Source organism: Suncus etruscus, chromosome 8 (genome assembly GCF_024139225.1).
Source record: "Suncus etruscus isolate mSunEtr1 chromosome 8, mSunEtr1.pri.cur, whole genome shotgun sequence".
Taxonomy (NCBI): Eukaryota; Metazoa; Chordata; class Mammalia; order Eulipotyphla; family Soricidae; genus Suncus; species Suncus etruscus.
The window spans coordinates 98,484,429-98,505,411 of NC_064855.1; the positions used below are offsets into that span (position 1 = coordinate 98,484,429).

Sequence of the window (20,983 nt, forward strand, 5' to 3'; positions counted from 1 at the left end):
CGCAAGTTGAGCAACCGGAATAGTCGGGGGAGATAGGGCCAGCTATCTGGACTCTCAGGTGACCTAGAGCAATCCACCCCCTTGGGCCCTGGAGCGGATCAGGGACTCCCCAAGGGTGAGGGCAGAGCCTGAAAGGGTAGACTGAGGGAACTCCTTCAAGGGAGGTTTGGAGGGGGCGGAAATCCATTGACTCCCAGAGAAAGGAGGGGGGATTGAGAGCTAGGCTCAACAGCGCCAGTAAACATTGTGGCCAGGAGTGGAACTGCACCGCTGACAGAAATAAGGAGCAGAAAAGGGAAAAGACCCACAGCAGGAAGGCTGAACTCTAGGAAGCAAAGGGGAGGAGAAAGGGCTAGGCTCAACAAACTCACCCAGCAGGCCCCTCTAGAAACACCTTCAGGAAGGGGTCAAAGCAGGCCAAAATTAGAAGCCACAGCACTCCAAAATACACCATTAAATACAAAGAACAATGTGTAAAGCAAGGAAATCGCTAATAACTGGAGACACCATGACAAACCCTATCAAATTTCCAAGTCCACCAAAACGCACAGATCCACGGGAAGAAGACCTAAAAGCTGTCATGAGGAAGGAAATGCAAGAATTAATAAAAGAATTGAAAGAAACCCTAGCAACCGAGTATAAGAAATCCATGGACGAACGAATCAGCCAAATTAAAGAAGAAATGTCAAAGAACATGAGAGATTCCATACAAAAAGAAGTGAAGGACTTAAAAGACAAAGTAGCAAGTCTTATGAGCAGAAACACAGAGTTGGAGAAGCACATTGAAGAACTCGAAGGAAAACTACAATCAAAAAATGATCAAGAAACCAACAAAGAAATAAAAGGCAAAGCACTGGAAGGAAAAATCCAATATCTAATGAACAAAGACAAAAGAAACAATCTAAGAATTGTGGGTATACCTGAAGGAGAGGAAATAGGGAAGGGGGAAGAACAGGTAGTCAGGGAGATAATAACAGAGAACTTCCCCACACTCTGGAAAGACACTTCAGGACAAATCCAGGAAGTCAAGAGAGTCCCTAATAAAATAGACCCTAATAAACCCACACCAAGACACATAATAATCCAAATGGCAAAAAACAAAGAGAAAGAGGAACTCCTAAAGGCAATAGGGGAGAAAAAAAACCTCAAGTACAAAGGAAAGGACATAAGAATCAAACCGGATCTTCCATTTGAAATAATTCAAGCAAGAAGACAGTGGAATGACATATTTACACGACTGAATGAAAGAAACTTCCAACCCAGGGTCCAATACCCAGCAAAACTATCATTCATATGGGAGGGCAGACTAAAAACATTCTCAAACATGAACGAACTTGAACTATTTGTGCAAACTAAGCCGATCCTAAGCGACTTACTCAGAGATGAATTACACAATCCAAACCCCCGATTGTAACAACAAACACTGCACACAATACAACTGCACAACAGTCCTCTCTATCAATAATTTCCCTAAATGTGAACGGACTAAACTCTCCATTTAAAAGACACATAGTAGAGAACTGGGTTAGGAAAAATAAACCGGACTTCTGCTGTCTGCAAGAAACACACCTACAGCTACAGGATAAGCACAGGCTTAGAATAAAAGGATGGAAAGTAATTATTCAGGCCAATGGAAAACAAAAAAGAGCAGGGACAGCCATTCTTATATCAGACCAAATTGTATTCAACCTCAAGAAAGTGATCAGAGACAAAGAGGGACACTACTTACTGATCAGGGGAACATTAGATCAAGTAACACTAACCCTGATCAATATCTATGCACCTAATGTAGAGTCAGCAAAATATGTGAGGCAACTACTGGCAAACCTGGAGAAACACATGAAGGGAAATGTGATAATAGTAGGGGACCTCAATACTCCACTATCACCACTGGACAGATCCACCAAACAGAAAAATAACAAAGAAATAAGAGCTCTAAATGAAAAATTAGAAGATTTAGGGCTAATAGATTTATATAGAGCCCTCCATCCCCAGAAAGCAGAATACACATTCTTCTCAAACCCACATGGAACCTTCTCCAGAATAGACCATGTATTAGGATACAAAGCCAACCTATATAAGACCACAAAGGTAAGGATCATAAGAAGTACCCTTTCAGATCACTATGCAACAGAGGTTAAAATTGATGTCAAGAAGAAGCAATGGAGGAAAACTAGTACCTGGAGATTAAACAACATCCTGCTCAACAACAGCTGGATCAAAGAACAACTCAAGGAAGAAATAAAAAGATTCCTTGAGACAAATGACAATGAAGAGACAACATGTCAAAATTTATGGGACACAGCAAAAGCAGTAATTAGGGGGAAACTCATAGCAATAGAGGCCTATGTCAAGAAACAGGAAAATAACAAAACCAACAGTTTAAAAGATCACCTCAAAGAATTGGAACAACAGCAACAGAGAAATCCAACCACAACCAGAAGGCAAGAAATAATAAAAACCAGAGCAGAAATAAACAACATCGAAACCAAGAAAACAATACAAAAAATCAATGAGACCAGGAGTTGGTTTTTCGAAAAAATAAACAAGATAGACAAACCATTGGCAAAACTCACCAAAAAAAAGAGGGAAAACACCCAAATCAACAGGATCACAAATGAAAGGGGAGAGATTACAACAGAACCCCAAGAAATACAACATATCATGAGATCATACTATGAACAACTATACTCAACTAGGCTAGAGAACCCAGTAGAAATCGACAGATTCTTAGACAAACACCCTCTTCCAAGACTGGAAAAGGAAGATCTAGAAAGCCTAAACAGACCAATCACCTCAGAGGAAATTGAAGACGTAATTAAAAAACTCCCTAAGAACAAAAGCCCAGGCCCAGATGGATTTAAAAGTGAATTTTATCAAACATTTCAAGAAGACTTACTACCACTTTTCCATACGCTTTTCCAAACCATAGAAAAAACAGGAATCCTCCCCAACTCTTTTTATGAGGCTAATATCACACTCATTCCCAAAGAAGGCAAAGACACCACCAAAAAAGAAAACTACAGACCAATCTCACTAATGAACATAGATGCAAAGATACTTAACAAAATCTTAGCAAACCGAATTCAGCACTTCATCAAAAAGATCATACATCACGACCAAGTGGGATTCATATCAGGAATGCAAGGTTGGTTCAACATACGCAAATCAATCAATTTGATACATCACATCAACAACACGAAAGACAAAAACCACATGATCATATCAATCGATGCAGAGAAGGCATTTGACAAAATCCAACATCCTTTCATGTTAAAGACACTCAGAAAAATAGGGTTAGAAGGAACTTTCCTCAAGATAGTTACAGCTATATATGAAAAGCCAACAGCCAACATTATACTTAATGGCGAGAAACTAGAAGCATTCCCACTAAGGTCAGGAACTAGACAAGGCTGTCCACTCTCTCCACTCTTATTCAATATAACCTTAGATGTCCTAGCAATAGCAATCCGACAAGAGAAGGGAATCAAAGGAATTCAAATAGGGAAAGAGGAACACAAGCTATTTCTATTTGCCGACGATATGATGATATACATTAAAAACCCTAAAGAGTCCACAGTAAAACTCCTAGAAACAATCAGCCAATACAGCAAAGTGGCTGGATACAAAGTCAATACACAAAAGACAGTAGCGTTTCTATATACAAAAAATGAAGTTGAGGAGAGAGAGATTAAAAATAAATTAAGATAGTATCAAAAAATATCAGGTATCTAGGAATCAACCTTACAAGAGAAGTGAAAGACCTATACCAGGAAAACTTCAAAACACTCCAGAAAGAAATTGAAGACGATCTAAAGAAATGGAAGAACATCCCATGCTCATGGATAGGTAGAATTAACATAATCAAAATGACTATCCTACCCAAACTCCTATATAGATTTAATGCAATCCCTATCCAAATCCAGACACAATTCTTTAAAGAATTAGAACAATCATTAACAAAATTCATCTGGAACCACAAAAGACCCAGGATAGCCAAACACATACTGAAAAACAAGAAGCTGGGTGGAATCTCCTTACCTAACTTGAAACTATACTATAAAGCCATAGTAATCAAAACAGCATGGTACTGGAACAGAGACAGGACTTCAGACCAGTGGGTCAGGACAGAATTCCCAGACATAAACCCCCAGATATACAGCCAACTAATATTTGATAAAAGAGGCAAGAATCTGAAATGGAACAAAGAAAGCCTATTCAACAAATGGTGTTGGCACAACTGGAAAACCACATGTATGAAAGTGAAAATCAACCCATACCTCACTCCTTATACAAAAGTCAACTCAAAATGGATCAAAGACCTTGAAATCAGACCCGAATCTATAAAGTTTATTGAAAATAAAATAGGGAGAACACTCGAAGACCTATATATCAAAAAGGTCTTTGAGAATGGAGCACCAATGGCAAGAACCTTAGCAGCAAACATAAACAAATGGGACTACATCAAACTAAAAAGCTTCTGCATGGCGAAAGAAACCTTACTTAATGCAAGAAGACAGTTAACAGAATGGGAAAATATCTTTTCACTAGACATATCAGATAAAGGGCTGATATCTAGAACTTACAAAGCACTCAGAAAACTGAGCCCCTCAAAACCAAACAAAGCCATAAAAAAATGGGGAGAAGAAATGAATAGACACTTCTCTGAGGATGACAGAAGGATGGCTAACAAACACATGAAAACATGCTCACCTTCACTCATCATCAGAGAGATCCAAATCAAGACAACAATGAGATACCACCTTACACCAGTGAGGATGGCTCACATCAAAAAATACTGAGAACAATCTTTGTTGGCGTGGATGTGGTATGAAGGGAACTCTCATCCACTGCTGGTGGGAATGCCCCCTAGTCCAACATCTATGGAGAACAGTCTGGAGAGTACTCAAAGAACTCAGAATTGAGCTCCCTTTTGACCCAGCAATTGCACTCCTAGGTATATACCCCCAAGTTGGAAGAACATTCATTCCAAAATACGTGTGCACCCCACTATTTATCGCAGCACTCAGTATAATAGCCAAATCTTGGAACCAACCGCGATGTCCAACAACAGATGAATGGATCATTAAGATGTGGTATCTATACACAATGGAATATTACATGGCAGTCAGAAATGATACAATCACAGATTTTGCAGCAACGTGGATGGACTTAGATCATGTTATGTTAAACGAAGTAAGTCAGAAGACAAAAGATAAACACAGAATGGTAGCACTATTCTGAAGCACATAGAACATACATCTCAATCACAACTAATACTTAACAATCAAATAACAGGGTCTAACAGGGTAGAAACTCCAACCACTGTAATAGTCAACATATACCTCGGAACAGTGCCCAAAACACATGAAAAAGGAACAACACAAACTCGCGACTACACATTATACCACAAAGAAAACAGCAACACCAGAACAGCAGCATAGAGAGAACAGGTACGTAATTAACCTTCTACAATAATGGCCCATAATAATCATGTAGAGATTGTATACAGGAACACAGGTAAAGAATACCAAGGCAAACCACTGGCTCCAATGGAAACATCCCATAAAACTACGTATTAATGCCTCTATCTTACTATATTTAAAATAACCTCTCAGCTTTTCTGTCCACAGGCGTTCTTGGATACAAAGGGCGGACAAGCTAAGATGGCAACTCGGGATACCACACGAGATACCATACCCAGTTTGCACTACAAGTTGGCCCTGAGAAAACTCTTTAACATACACTTTATCCCTAGGTTTACCTTCTTTTAGGGTTTCAAGCATGTGACCAGTCAGACCACTGAAGCAGTAACAGCGACGTACAGACCCAAACTACATGCTCTATTCACTGAACACATTCAAGCAAACCAGCATTCCCTTGCTATTTTCTCCTCTCTTCTCACCACTTTCTTGGTTATTTTTTTCTTTTCTATTCTTTTCTCTACTTTCTATCCTTTCTCTTCTCCCTTTCTTTCTAATGTATTTTTCTCTTTTCTCCCTCCCTACCCCTTCCATACACCTTACCCTTTCCCCCCTCTGGAACTATCCCTCCACCCCTCAATCCCATCCAGACCTCCCTCTATATTAAAACACTTCACCCTCAGTCCTTAATCTATTAGGCAACAAGATCGACCTCCTACCCCAACGAACCAGTACCCAGCACCCAAGAGAAGGGACACCCAGTCAAACCCACACCTCGTCCCGGGCAAGAAAAGACAGCCAACTCCCCTGCGGACTCATGCTGCGAGGCCCTCCCTACCAACTCCCCCTAACATGGACTGTTTCTTGAAACCGGACCTAGGTCCAAAAGTATCCCCAATGCAAGAACTCTTCCAAGACCTCCCTGCCGCAAATTTTTACCAACCTGAAGAAGGTCAGGGGGTGTGATAGGAAGATGCCTGGGAACCCACACATCACAAGAAAAACCCAAAAGACAATGGGAAAAACTGTACTTCCAACATAGGCATAAGACCTGTAATACACCACTTCGTTATCTGCTCTCCCCCAAATGTAAGGTAGTCTTTTGCACCACTTTGGTCCTTTAAAAACTTCGCTAACTCATTTTCGTTCTTTTTTTTTTTTTTTTTTTTCCTCTTAAATTTATTTATTTATTTTTTTTAAATGTTGGTCCTATATATACATTTGTGAGCACATACGTTTTTATTTATTTTATTATTATTATTATTATTATATATTTTTTTATCATTTTTGGGTATGTGACCTGTGTCTGTTATCCCCTCTGTCCACCCCCAACCACACCGACAATACAATGTGGCTCCACCTCCCCCTGCAAAGACACACTAAATAATGGGGAAACCTTACATATAAAAAAAAGAGCTCTTATCTACTAGAGATGGGAACTCATAGTTGTTTACAATACAGGGGTATCTCCTACCTTGAAAATATGTCATGTGGAATCACTTAGACCTCAGATGATTAGATGCCATTCATCCAGCCTTGAACCCTGGATCCCAGACATAGAATCGGCACAGCTCTTCACAACAGCTACAGGAAACAAACTCCATCCGGAACAGCCTTAATACTGCGGGGTCAACAACAAGGACCAGCTCTAACATGATATCCTGACAAAGAGGAAAATGTGAACAACTTGACCTTAGAGCAGATTAGCCTACCTTACCAGCTAACGACAAGACAAAACCAGAAGACTCGGCACCCTTTGGTAGGTCCAAAAGCCAAGATCGTGACTTACAGATGACTGGCTACTAGAACCACGACCAGACAGTATACATCTTGGGACCAATAAAAAAGCCCTAGTTTAGGGTTTGAACTATGACTTGCACGATAAGCATGACCCCCAGTCCCAAAGGTCTGACAGAGACAACTGCAACAGAATGGGCCTTCTGGAAGCACAAAGAAAGACGCTAACCTAGGTGCCATCCTAGGTTCAGTGCAAAAACCAAGGTCACCAACCACAGAAGATGGACTAAAACGACACTGAGGTAACAGAACCTCTAGAACCACAAAGACTGACCTCACCATAAGTCCTACCTCAGGATCTGTGCAGATACTGAGACCTCTAAACACAGAGTTCTGAGTGTATCACCCTGGACAGAACAGAAGTCTTCCACACGCCAAAAAACACCACCAGGAGAATAAATGATCCTGAGCAAAGTCTGGAGCTGATCCCATGACAGTATACTCCAAGGACGGAGAAACCCCATATTTCTTAGGCCATGTGAATTCCTTTTCGAATGACCCCAATATTTACTGTGCCAGGGCAGGAGGGGAAAAAACAAAAATACAAAAAGCACAAAAACTTAGTATTTTATATATATGTATATATATGTGTGTGTGTATATATATATACACATATATATCTTTTACCTTCATTTATTATTGTTATTATTATTTTTATTTACCTATCTATTTTGGTCGATTTCTCTGTTTGGGTGTGATTATTGAAATCGTCGTCCCCAATTATACTTATTTTTTTCTATTCTTTTCTTTTCCCTCGTTATGTGCTATGCCATGTTTCTTATTTCAAGACCATGGCGTGTTTTTGGTTTGTTTGTTTGTTTTTGTTCTGTTTTTTGTTTGTTTGTCTGTCTGTTTTGCTTTGTTTTTCGGCTGTTTTTTTGTGGTGCTTATCGATATAGCTGGAGTCCTCACTGGATAATTGACACTTTTTTTGGTACTGGTGGAGTGTTTCACCTTCTTTCTCTCCTTCATCTCCCAAATCGATGATGAGAGCCTCTAGAAGGATTCCACCCATTTTGGGAGTATTAGACTCTTACCCCAGTTTATTTATCTTCTCCTTCTCAGGCAAAACCACGCAACTTGAACTAGCTAGTTCTGCCTACAGTTAGAGGGGGAGATAAGGGAGGCATCAAGACCAAACAGGTGCAAGACTACTAAGTAGTGGGTTGGATACAGAGGGGACCACATATTCTAGCCGCCCTGGGGGTGAGGGAAGAGGAAATGGGAGGTAGGACAACAACGGAGGGGTAGGGAGGACAATTTGGGGATGGGAATCCCCCCTGATTTTATGTAAATATGTACCTAAAATGTTATTGTCAACAATATGTAAGACACTATGATCAAAATAAAATTTATATTAAAAAAAAAAGAAAATAACATTTGAATATGTAGTTATATGTTCATTGAATATGCTTTAGAGAAGGATTATCATTATCTTGTATAAAATATTAAGGCAATAGTCAACATTATAGTGTTAAAAGTGCTTCAAAATAAGGAGCCAAACAATATTTGAAAGAGGTATGTTGATATTATTATACCAAGATTTCATATATGTAAACTAACATTATAGATAATAATAAAGCCATGATTTGACTGAGATATAAAACAATATCAGAAACTGTAGAATAAAGTATTGATATACATAATAATTTAAATACTGTACTTTTGGTTAGTTTTGATACAACTTGGAAAATGAGATGGCACTGTATTTCTTTCTGCTGAAATTTTTGTGTTGAAATTAAAGTATGGTTCTCTCCAAATTAAACATTAAATTATCAGACTCATTAAAAGTGAAATTGAGCAACTTGACATTGCTCACAATAAATGTGAATCTCATAAAAAGATATTTGAAACTATGACACACAGAAAAGATAATAGTTTTGTATATAGTATAAACTAACATAGATTTTTAGTTTTCCTCTGACAGGTAATTAATAGAACACTAGCTTAACAAACAGGATGATTTCTTTTCAAGAAATATTTTCCCCTCTAGATCATCTTGTGTAAAACCTCTGCCCAATCTATATTAATGATGCCTCATAAATAAGATATACCAGGAGAGAAATGAAAGCAGAGATCTTTGTAGAACAAGTTTGCCTCTCATTTTCTCGCCTAGCTAGTTAGCATTTTTCCTCATCATTGATCTGTGATTCTAAAGAGAATAATAAAATGCTGTTCTTTAATTAGGGAAGAATTTTTTAAATTTGTTTTGAAATGTGTGAACTGCTGACATTTTATGTTTATATTTAAAAGACTACCCAGGATTACTAAAGCTTTGAATAAGCTCTTGGTTAAAAGTGCATCAGAACAAAGCCAGTCAAATTCAAAAAGTCGTAGCCCTGGTTTCTTGGTAATAGTTCAATTATATTTTTAATGAAAGCTATTTTTTGTAAGTCTATCACCCTAGGTCTTGTGTTAGTTTAATTCTGTAACAGTCTGGGAGAACTGCAAGATTTTCTGAACTATACACTACAAAAGAGTTTAATAGAAGATGGAGCAATAGTAAAACTGGTGGGGGTCTTTCCTTGGATGCAGCTGACCTGAGTTCAATCTTCTGGCACCCCACATAGTACCCTGAGACTTGCCAATGTTGATCCCTGAGCAGAGGCAAATGCAATCCCTAAGCACTACTGGATGTGGCCCAAAGACTATTAAGAGGCAGGTGCTTTTTATACAGTATGAACAAGACTGTACTCATGAGAAATTTGTCATTTATTTTTAATTTTCAGGACAATCAATAAGGGACACTGAGATTCATAGTAAATAGACGAATATAATTTAAACCTTAGAAATTAATGTGAGTGTAAATGATAGATAATATTTACTAAGCTTAGAACAAGTGGAATTCTACTTTAGAGTTATAATCCAGAAAATGTATCCTGGTATTATAGAAGATTAAATATTAATAAAACAAGGAGTTGTTTTATAAATGACAATAAAGATGACCTGAAAATAGATGTTAGAACCATTTGTCATCTCAGAACTAATAGGCAAAAGCTGTTATCTTCTGGGACAAAAGCATCTCCTCATCTCCTAATGACTAATGTGTTCCAAAGGGTCACAAGTGAGACTTTTATATGACAGTTGCAGCTGAAATAATATATGAATGGAGAATGTGAAAGAAAGGGTGAGAATCCGGGCATTATGCTTTGATCCAATCTTTCTGTATATTTCTTGCATGTATGTGAAAGTGAACTCAGTCTAATTTGTTCACTTGTTAAGTAGCACGAAGGTGCAAACCAAGATAAAAAGTGTAATAAATATAGAGCTCAAAAAGAAAAGAATATCTTGGATCTGATGTTGGCCTTCTGTATGGCCCTTATAAAACTAAATGTTGCAGATTAGATATTTTTTGCCAATTTGGGTAATTAAGGTCAGAGGAACTGACTTTGGTGTCACTCCTAAGAGCAACAGATAATGACTGCTTCTAGGAAAAGTAGTGAGTTAAGGATTAGATAATAGAATGAAGCCTTTATCCATCCATTTCAGTGACTATGAACTTTATAGCTGCTTATTTAGATACAGGTTCTAATAGTACAAAAACAACAAAAATATGATAATTAAGTGGTAATTTTATTTTTGATATTGACTTAAGAATAATTTTAGAAAGTGAAGTAATATTAAATTATATTTTACATAAACATTAAATATTAAGGACATAATATTTATGTTTTTTAGTACTTAATTTAGTTCAACATAAATTGTAACTATATTTCTATGTACATAAATTTAGGAAAAAGATTTCAGATTCTAATAGAATATCTTAATTTGTATAAAATTAATTTTATTCAAACAATGTTAGCAATCATTTCTGAATATATTTTTAGAAGATAGTGTAGTTACTCAAAGGTTAACTTTATAAAATTATTTACAGAATACATTTTAAAATATATTCTTTATTTACTGAATTGTCAGATAAATAAGCCTTCCAGCTTCATTGAACCTGTCTTGAATGGCATTTGCAGTTGTTTATTTTGAAGTTAACACATATATATTGCCATTCCTCAAATTGAATAGACTTTACAAATATATAACCCTTTTTAATTTGTTCTTACTCTCCAGTATAAACAGACAAAAAGATATTTTTACAATTTTTGTTAAGTTGTCCTTGTGAAATTAATGTGAAAAGACAAGAAAAATATACTAGCAAGCATCCATTTAAATGGAATTATGATGTGTTTTATGTTTATGCAATATTATATTGGATAACGTAAGAAAAGCTGACCCAAAATACACGTTTTTGAAAACATATGGAGATAAAAGGCAAGATTATAAAACAATGATGTGTATATTCAACATCATTTTACAGTAATCTATCATGAAAATCTTTAATTTCACCCAATTTCCTACTGAGCACTTTCATTTGTTCTTTGAGCATAACTGAATACCTCATGGGTATTCTGTCTACTATCAACACATCTTGTAAATTAAACTTTACCAGTGATTTAGAAATGCATTACTTTATCTTTCAAATTGTTTTTATCTATTAGGCTTCTATTGGTCATTGTTAGCAATTGATTAACAATAAGAAAACAATAATACTTTTAGATTAAAATATTGTTGAATATAGAAAAACTTGAAATACTCAAAAAACTGAAACCGTAGATACAATTTCTGTACAAATATATAATACCTTCTAAAAGTCTTTATTTTAATCAATGATCATATAGCAAAGGGTGCATTCTAATTTAAAATAGCTTAAATGCAGCATTTAATTTTAAGCCAGACAAAATTAATGTTTCTGATTTGCAAAAACCCAACACCATGGAAAGATTTTGTTTTTGCAAAAAACTGAGCATTATCAACGTTTTGGTTGTGTTACATATAGTCTTCTTAGAGTGTTTATAAAACAAGAAAAGAAATTTTAGAAAAATTATACATGAGGACTTGGATTTGCTTTATATTATGAAAAGTGAAGCAGAACCGAAATAGCTATCAAAATACTTCAAATGTATATTATTTGTACTATATACTCCATTTGTGTATAAAAAGTTCTGTTTGAAACTTAAAACAAATGCTGGTTATTAGCAAATAGTATATTCTTAGCTACATTAGTTTTCCAATTTCAACAGAGTTACTAATACTCATTAACATGTTAGAGATTATTTTCACAAATTATTTATCAATCAATCTATCTATATATTTTTTATTTGGGGGGCACACCCGGTGACACTCAGAGGTTACTCTTGGCTATGCGCTCAGAAATTGCTTCTGGCTCAGAGGACCATCTGAGATGCCGGGAATGAAACCCAGGTCCTGCCCGAGAGATAGCATGGAGGTAAGGTGTTTGCCTTGCATGCAGAAGGTCAGTGGTTCGAATCCCGGTATCCCATGTGGTCCCCCGAGCCTGCCAGGAGTGATTTCTGAGTGTAGAGCCAGATTAACCCCTGAGCATTGCTGGGTGTGACCCAAAAAACAACAACAACAAAAGAAACCCAGGTCCATCCTGAGTCAGCTGCATGCAAGGCAAACACCCTACTGCTGCACTACCCCTAGGATCCCTATCAATCAATATTTTTTAAGGAAGTGATGGTTTGAGTCACTTCCTGTTAAGCTCTGTGCTCAGGGGTTTGCTTCTATGTTATATACATTGTTGAGCCTGGAACTGGTGCAGAATTTCAGTCAACCACATGAAGGCAAGCTCCATTAGATTTGGATATCTAGTTCCATACTAGTGTGTGTGTGTGTGTGTGTGTGTGTGTGTGTGTGTGTGTGTGTAAATTTTGTTTATCTTAGTGAAGTAAGATAGGTGTTTTTATTTGAACACTGTGATTACAAAAATTGTTCATAATTGAGTTCAAGTCTTACAATGTAGATCAGCCTTCACCCATGAATGTTTCCCATCAATAATGTCCCATATTTACCTTCCCCCTTCTCCCTTCCATGCCTCTGAGCTAGGCATTTTGCTGCTCTCTTTCTCTCTCTTCATTATTTTCCTTTTTAGACACTGTGGTTTGCACCATTGTTAACAAAGGACTATTGTAAATGTCACTTTTTCTCTATATACCAACACTCAGGTATTGTTCCGAGAGATCAGTTCCAAATATCATTATCATAGTAGTCCCTTCTTTACCCTAACTGACTTATGCCACTATTTGTGGAAAGCTTCCTACCATGTATTGGTCCCCCTGGCCTCCTCTCTTTGTCTCTGAATATTATTACTCACTTTTTTCTTTATTTTATTTTATTTTTATTTTAATCAAAGTGGATTACAAATCTTTCACACTAACATTTTAGTTACATAGTGATAGTGAATCTGGGGCGTTCCCACCACCAATATTGTCCTCCCTCCACCCCTGTTCCCGGCATGCATTCCATATCCCCTTCTTTTTAACTCGCAGGCTGCTAGTAGAGGTGGTTCTCTCTGTGTCTAGTATGTTGTGAATTGGGTATCGAAGTTTTATACACAGTGGTGCACAAAAATCTCAGGGTCATTTTCAATGATACATGGTTAAGCAAAGTGGGTCTGAGTGGTTTGATATTGTTCTAGCCTACTGATGTTCAGAGACACCAGGGTAATATGGGAGGCCAGGTAGTGCCAGGACTGAACTCAGAGCCTTGTGTGTACAAGACTTCAATACTGTCCTATTTTTTTCAGCAACCATCATTCAATATTCTGATATAATCAGAAAATCATACTATAGTAGAGGTGACTATACAACATGGTCAACTATATTCTTTTATTATGAATTATATAGCTCCTATCTAAAGCTTTGTATTCTGCATGACCAATTTTAGTATTCTGAGAACATTATGTTTTTATATGAAAGTTTTTTAGTTCATTATCACTGTCAGAAAAAATAACAAATTGACGGTATGTTCCAGTAGTTTTGATATTTTAATGTGGAAATTACAAAATAGAAACTTAAACATTTCAGTATGGATATCAGTGAAAGGGGCCGGAGCTATAGTTCAGAGGTAGGGCATTTGCCTTTCATGCGGCTGATCCAGGATGGATCTTGGTTTGATCCCCAGCGTCCCATATGGTTACCTGAACCAGGAGTGATTTCTGAGCGCATAGCCACAGGTAATCCCTGAGCATCACCGGGTGTGGCCCCCAAACCAAAAGCAAACAAACAAACAACAAAACTTACAAGGAATATCTGTGAGGGATTTTCCACTCTGGAGAAACCTGTGTTCTCTCTTAAATGCATCACCCCCTCCCTCTCTCATTACTCTCTTCCTCTCTGATCACATCTTTCTAAAGTTCTTTCAATACAAACTATTTTCTTTAAAAAGAGATTATCTGTGAGGAAGGAGGTCATTCATTCATTTTGAGTTTAAACTTGTGTAAGCATATTCAACATAACTAGATAAAGGACGAGTTTCTTGGAACCTATTTAAATTGAATCTAAGGGGTAATAAAATTTCATGCAAAAAATAGAGTCGACAATAAGATAAGAAAGGTGTGTGTATAAAAAGTTAAGGCGTGAGAGCAAGTTGCTTTTAAAAAGCTCCAAGTTTTGGCGGATAGATGAGAGTGCAAGATAAGTCAAAAAATAAATAAAAAGAAAAGAAAATCTGACCGGCAAGAACATAGTAAACAATAAAAATTTAATAAGTGACATTTCAACATCTCAATATTGTTCTGGAAGTATATAATGATAATTTTCAAGAAAGGAAGAAGGTATATTTTAAATATTACTGATTATATAGATATTTAAGTTCAGCATTTTAAGATCATTTCAATATATCCAATTTTTTGCTTAAAAAACTGGTCCTGATTTAAACAGGAGTACATAGAAGAAAACAGAAATATTGAGGTAAATGTATAGAAAATTTATTTTTATTTTTTCTTGACATTGTAACTCATTTTGATTCTAATATAAATATATAAGTGAATAGTTGAAAAATCACAAAGAAAATAACTCATTTTGCTTTTGAACTGACATTTAAAATAGCAAATTAATAGGCAAAAGTAGGGTAATTTTACTATATCATATAAATATTCAAGTAATACTAGTTATTATCATACATTTGTAATATTCAGTAACAAAAATAATTAAATGAATATGTACCGACTTATATGCAATTCATATTCTAGCAAGATAAAAGGAAATTTAACACAATCCTAGGACAAAATATTTTCAATATGGTAGTAGAACCACTACTTAAGAAAAAAGGCCTGAGTACTGGAATGATACTGTTTATAGACTATTAGGAATCTGAAATCTGCTTGGTAGTAAAATTGAGACTTAAGATACATTTGTGAGATAACAAAATTCTATCTCTGATGTCTCCCATACAAGCTAAGCACATTCCCCCTAACTGTCATTTATGACTCTTAACAAAACAACATTGAATAATATCACTGACATACTGAAGCCAGGTTTATGCAAGCACCACAATTGAAAACCAAGTGAATGCTGAACTAAAGAAATAGTGTAGCTCAGGCTGTGGTAAAATGGGTGAGTAGTCAAATCAAAATATGCACAAATATCACAAGCCAAAGACTATGTCTCCCACAGTGGCTACCATAATTAAATGTGAGAGCAGAATAAACAAAGGTGTGTCTGTTCTGATCACTGCAACAGCAATAAAAAACAAGATAAGTAAATTGGAGAAAATAAGAACCATCACTCTTCTGTGGGTAAAAGGTTAGCCTAATTGATGTTTAAATGATTCTAGTATTGGATACTGAAAGTTCTTTCTGGGATCTCAGTCTTCCATGATGTATTATTATTATTGCTGATTATCTTTTTGTTTTGTTATTGTTGGATTGATGGTGGAATCTTGTAATCATATTTGTTGTGCACTTGCACCGGTGTCACAGGTTTCATTCAGTGATATATGGTGATGCCAGAGATTGAATTTAGGGTCTCACAAATGTTAAGTCTTTAGATACAGTGTCACCTCAACAATGCTTTCCCCACTTTTTTAAATCTTGTTTCATTAAGCAGAGATTTCAAAATGATGATTGTAATACGAGTTGTGAGAAAGAGCATCCTAATATTGTTCTTAATATTAGAAAATTACTGATCTTGTTTTTAGTATTAGGGGAAAATCAAGTTTTAATTTTAAAACAATCGTTAGTCAAAATTCTAAGACATAAAACAAATTTTACTGCAGTTCATTTGTAATTTTCTAAATATTATGATCAAAAATAAATGTTGGTAAAGACCAACATCAACAGAATTTTAAAATTTAATTATTGGTTTGATATTATCATGATTTTATTATTTATACTGTAATGTGTAACGTGTCAGATGACATGACCTGATCTTCATATTGGAAAAATCTTTTATATATATAGGATAAATGCTACTTTACTCATGATATATTTTTTGAGGATTATTATATTTTTTGAGGGACCACACCTGGTGATGTACTCCTAGCTAAGCAATGAGAACACCTGGAATCAAACACAGGTCTGTCCACATGCAAGGCAAAAGCCCTACTGCTGCACTATTGCTCTGGCCCCACGATTATTATTTTTTAATTTGGAAAAGTACTAGACCCACATTCATTTATTCTCAGGGTTAACCCCAGCTCAGGTATCAATCTTGGTAGTATTCAAAGGTCTATATGCAGTTTGATGAATTTAACTGTGATACAACATGCAAAGAAAATGTCTTAGCCCTCTGTACTCTTTTCAGTACTTAAATTTGTATAGTTTAGATCAAAAAATGGGGAGATGAAATGGACAGACACTTTAATAAAAAAGAAATACAAATGGCCAAAAGGCACATGAAAAATGCTCCACATCACTAATCATCAGGGAGATGTAAATCAAAACAACTATGAGGTACCACCTCACACCACAGCGACTGGCACACATTACAAAGAATGAGAACAAGCAGTGTTGGCGCGGATGTGGTGAGACAGGAACTCTTATTCACTGCTGGTGGGAATGCGGACTAGTTCAACCTTTCTGGAGAGCGATATGGAGATTCCTCCCAAAACTGGAAATTGAGCTCCCATATGATCCAGCTATACCATTCTAGGAATGTACCCTAGGAACACAAAAATACAATACAAAAACCCTTTTCTTACACCTATATATATTGCAGCACTATTTACCATAGTAAGACTCTGGAAACAACCAAGATGCCCTTCAACAGATGAATGGCTAAAGAAACTTTGGTACATATACACAATGGAATATTACCGGTATGCAGCCATCAGGAGAGATGAAGCCATGAAATTTCCCTATACATGGATGTACATGGAATCTATTATGCTGAGTGAAATAAGTCAGAGAGAAAGAGAAAGATGGAGAATGGTCTCACTCATCTATGGGTTTTAAGAAAAATGAAAGACATTTCTCAACTATTTTCAGAGACAAAAGAGCGGAGGGCTGGACATTACAATCGACCTCATGAATCTCACCACAAAGAGTGATGAGTTTAATTAGAGAAATAACCACATTGCGAACTATCCTAACAATGAGAACATATGAGGGAAGTAGAAAGACTGTCTAGAGTACAGGTAGGGGCGGGGAGGGGAGGAGGGATATTTGGGTCATTGGTGATGGGAATGTTGCACTGGTGATGGGGGGGGGTGTCATCTGATATGACTGAAACCCAACCACAATCATGCTTGTAACCAAGGTGTTTAAAGAAAAAATATTTAAAAAAATTAAAAAAAAGAAATAAAAGAGGACACACAAAAATATTATATAATAGTTTATTTACTATCATTTTGTAAATAATTTTAATAACTTTGTTGTTAATATATTTTATGACTCTTGTTGGCTTGTAATTTTTATTTATATATGATTTTTGTCTGGTTTTGACTTTAAGGTAATGCTGTCTATATACAATGTGAATATACTCTTTAAACCTTTAATATTTTTTTTTTTTTTATAAATGGGTATAAGGAAATTTGTATCTTTTAAAAGTGTGGAAATCACCAATGAAATCATCTGACATGTTTCTGTTTCGGAAGTTTGATTAAGAATATTTTTTAAATCATCCTTTTCAACTATAATTTTAGGATTGGTTGTTTGTTTTGTGCAACATCCAGAGGGGTTTTTATGTATCTTTGCTAGGAGTGACCCACATGGCAGAACTCTAGGGACTCTGTACGGTGCAGGAATTGAACCAATACTAGTAAGTTCTTCAAGACTTGTCTTTCCAAGCCTTTTATTTCTGATGAAGGTTTTGGTTTATTGTAACTTTATAGAAAGTGGTTGACTCTGGACAAGTACTGGGTGCTGAGTGGGGATAAAATAGCATGCATGGCACCATTTCATGAACAATATCAAGAACCATAGTATCAAAAAGAAGAGAGGGTCAGCGGGGGAAAAAAGGAGGAATTGGTGTTGGGAAAATTGCACTGGTAAAAGATGGTGTAAATTCAATGACTAAAAACTCACCTATGAACAATTCTGTGACCACAGTGCTTAAATAAAACAATTGTATTTAAAAAAAAATTGTCCATTTTATATTTAACCCAAATGAATAGTTATAGATATTCATAATACTTTTTATTGGCTAAATGGCAATGATATTGGTAGTTACATTTTTCATTTTCTTTCTGATAATTTTTATGTATCACTCTTTTTGTAAATTTCCAGCCTGATGTGAAACATTTAATTTTATCATTATTTTCACAGAGCTGTGCTTTACTTAAAGTTTTAAAACAATATTGTGTTTTTACATATTAAAATTTTATTTAGATAATTATTTATTTTTAAACATTATTATAGAACCAGAGAGATAGAATAGCAGGTAGGGCACTTTATTTGCAAGTGGCCAACCCAATTTGAATATCTACATCCCATATGGTCCTTTTCAGAGCCAGGAGTAAATACAGCACTGGTGGATTTTTTTCTCGAAATAGCAAACAGAAACAAGAAACAAACACTAATACAAATTTCTGATTTTCAAGTTATTTGATTTCTTTTTTTTTTTTTAATATGGAACGCTTCACGAATTTGCGTGTCATCCTTGCGCAGGGGCCATGCTAATCTCCTCTGTATTGTTCCAATTTTAGTATATGTGCTGCCAAAGCAAGCACTTATTTGATTTCTTATGAATAGCTTTTATTTTTTCTCTCTAAACAAATGCATCATTTCAGTTATACTTAAAATATGTGCATATAAAAGTGTGTAAATCTCCCTCTTAAAGTACCTATATTTAATTACTTGTAAGTCTATTTTTATTTATTTTTTAAATATAGAGTTTCATATCATTTGTGACACTTTTATTGACTCAAGTATAACCTAGATCAATTTTTTAAACCTCAAGTATTTTGGAATTTTAAAGTTGTTTTCTGTTATTAATTAAATTGATTTATTGTTATGTGAGAACCTTTCTATTATTGATATTTCTAAAATTTCCCTTATTTTTTGGTCAAAGATAGTCTATTTTGGTGAATAGTTCATATGAGTTTAAGAATAATGTGTGTCCCTCTGTCATTGGATTATGTATTCTATACGTATCCATTACATTGAATTGATTGATGATGTAATTCAGTTCAACTATATTCTTACTACTTTCCTGCTTACTGGATCTGTCTAACAATGATAAGAAGTTTGTTGAATTTTCAACTATTACAGAGGATATGTCTATTTCTCTGGGCAGTTTCATCAATTCTTGCTTCATGTATTTTAATGCTCTACTCTTAGGTACATACAAATTAAAGATCATTTTATCTTCTTAGATAATTGGCTTCCTTACCATTATATAATGCCTTTTTCTATTCTTGGCAATTTTTCTTTTGATTAATGTTGACATGATATATTGTTCTTTATCTTTTCGCTTTTAATCTTGTCTTTATATGAAAGTGGTTTCTTGTAGACACGTATAGTCACTAGCAGCTAGAATCTTTTAATAATAAATTAAGGTAAGTTATATTTAAATGTATTATTTCATAGTTTGATTAGTGCTTTCCATCTATTTAAATGTTTCCCATCCATTGTTTCATTTAATTTCTTTTTGTTGACTTCTCTTTCATGTAACTCCTTGTTTCTCTCTTTTTTTTTGGGGGGGGGCCCACACCCGGTAATGCTCAGGGGTTACTCCTGGCTATGTGCTCAGAAGTTGCTCCTGGCTTGGGGGACCATATGGGACGCCGGGGGATCGAACCGCGGTCCGTCCAAGGCTAGCGCAGGCAAGGCAGGCACCTTACCTTTAGCGCCACCGCCCGGCCCCCTTGTTTCTCTTTTTAATTTCTTATATTAATTTTAATTTAACACATTTATTAAAACTAATAGTTAAGTTAAGAATAAATGTCACTTTCTGGGGCCAGAGTGGTAGTGCTGTAGGTAAAGCATCTGCCTTGTGCACGATAGCCCAGGATGGACCACGGTTTCAACCCCAGTGTCTCATATGGTCCCCCCAAGCCAGGAGCATCAATGGGTGTGGTCCCAAAACAAAAACAAAAACAAATAAACCCCAAAAGAATAAATGACATTTTCTTGGGGTCGGTGAGGTGGCGCTAGAGGTAGGTGTCTGCCTTGCACGTGCTAGCCAAGGAAGGACCGCAGTTCGATCCCCCCGCGTCCCATATGGTCCCCCCAAGCCAGGGGCAATTTCTGAGTGCTTAGCCAGGAGTAACCCCTGAGTATCAAGTGGGTGTGGCCCGAAAAACCAAAAAAATGACATTTTCTTAATCTGATAAAAGCTATTGCAAACCTTATGTAGTAAGTTTTTCTTTTTTCTTTTTTCTTTTTCTTTTAACCATTGTGATTTACAAAGTTTTTCATAGTTGGCTTTTAGACCTTCCTCCACTAATGTTACCAGACTGCAGTCCATACTGCCTATAATGGGATATTTTAAGTTTTGATTGATAAGTTTTGAGTGGGTCTTTTGATTTAA

At 35.9% G+C, this 20,983-nt stretch overlaps 1 non-coding gene across 1 annotated transcript; it reads right to left on the minus strand.

Annotated features, from left to right (window-relative positions):
* Nucleotides 1–19,074: 19,074 nt before the first annotated feature.
* On the minus strand, nucleotides 19,075–19,181 carry LOC126016979 (U6 spliceosomal RNA). The gene has a single exon (XR_007498660.1). It is a non-coding gene; the product is annotated as a U6 spliceosomal RNA (small nuclear RNA).
* Nucleotides 19,182–20,983: the final 1,802 nt, after the last annotated feature.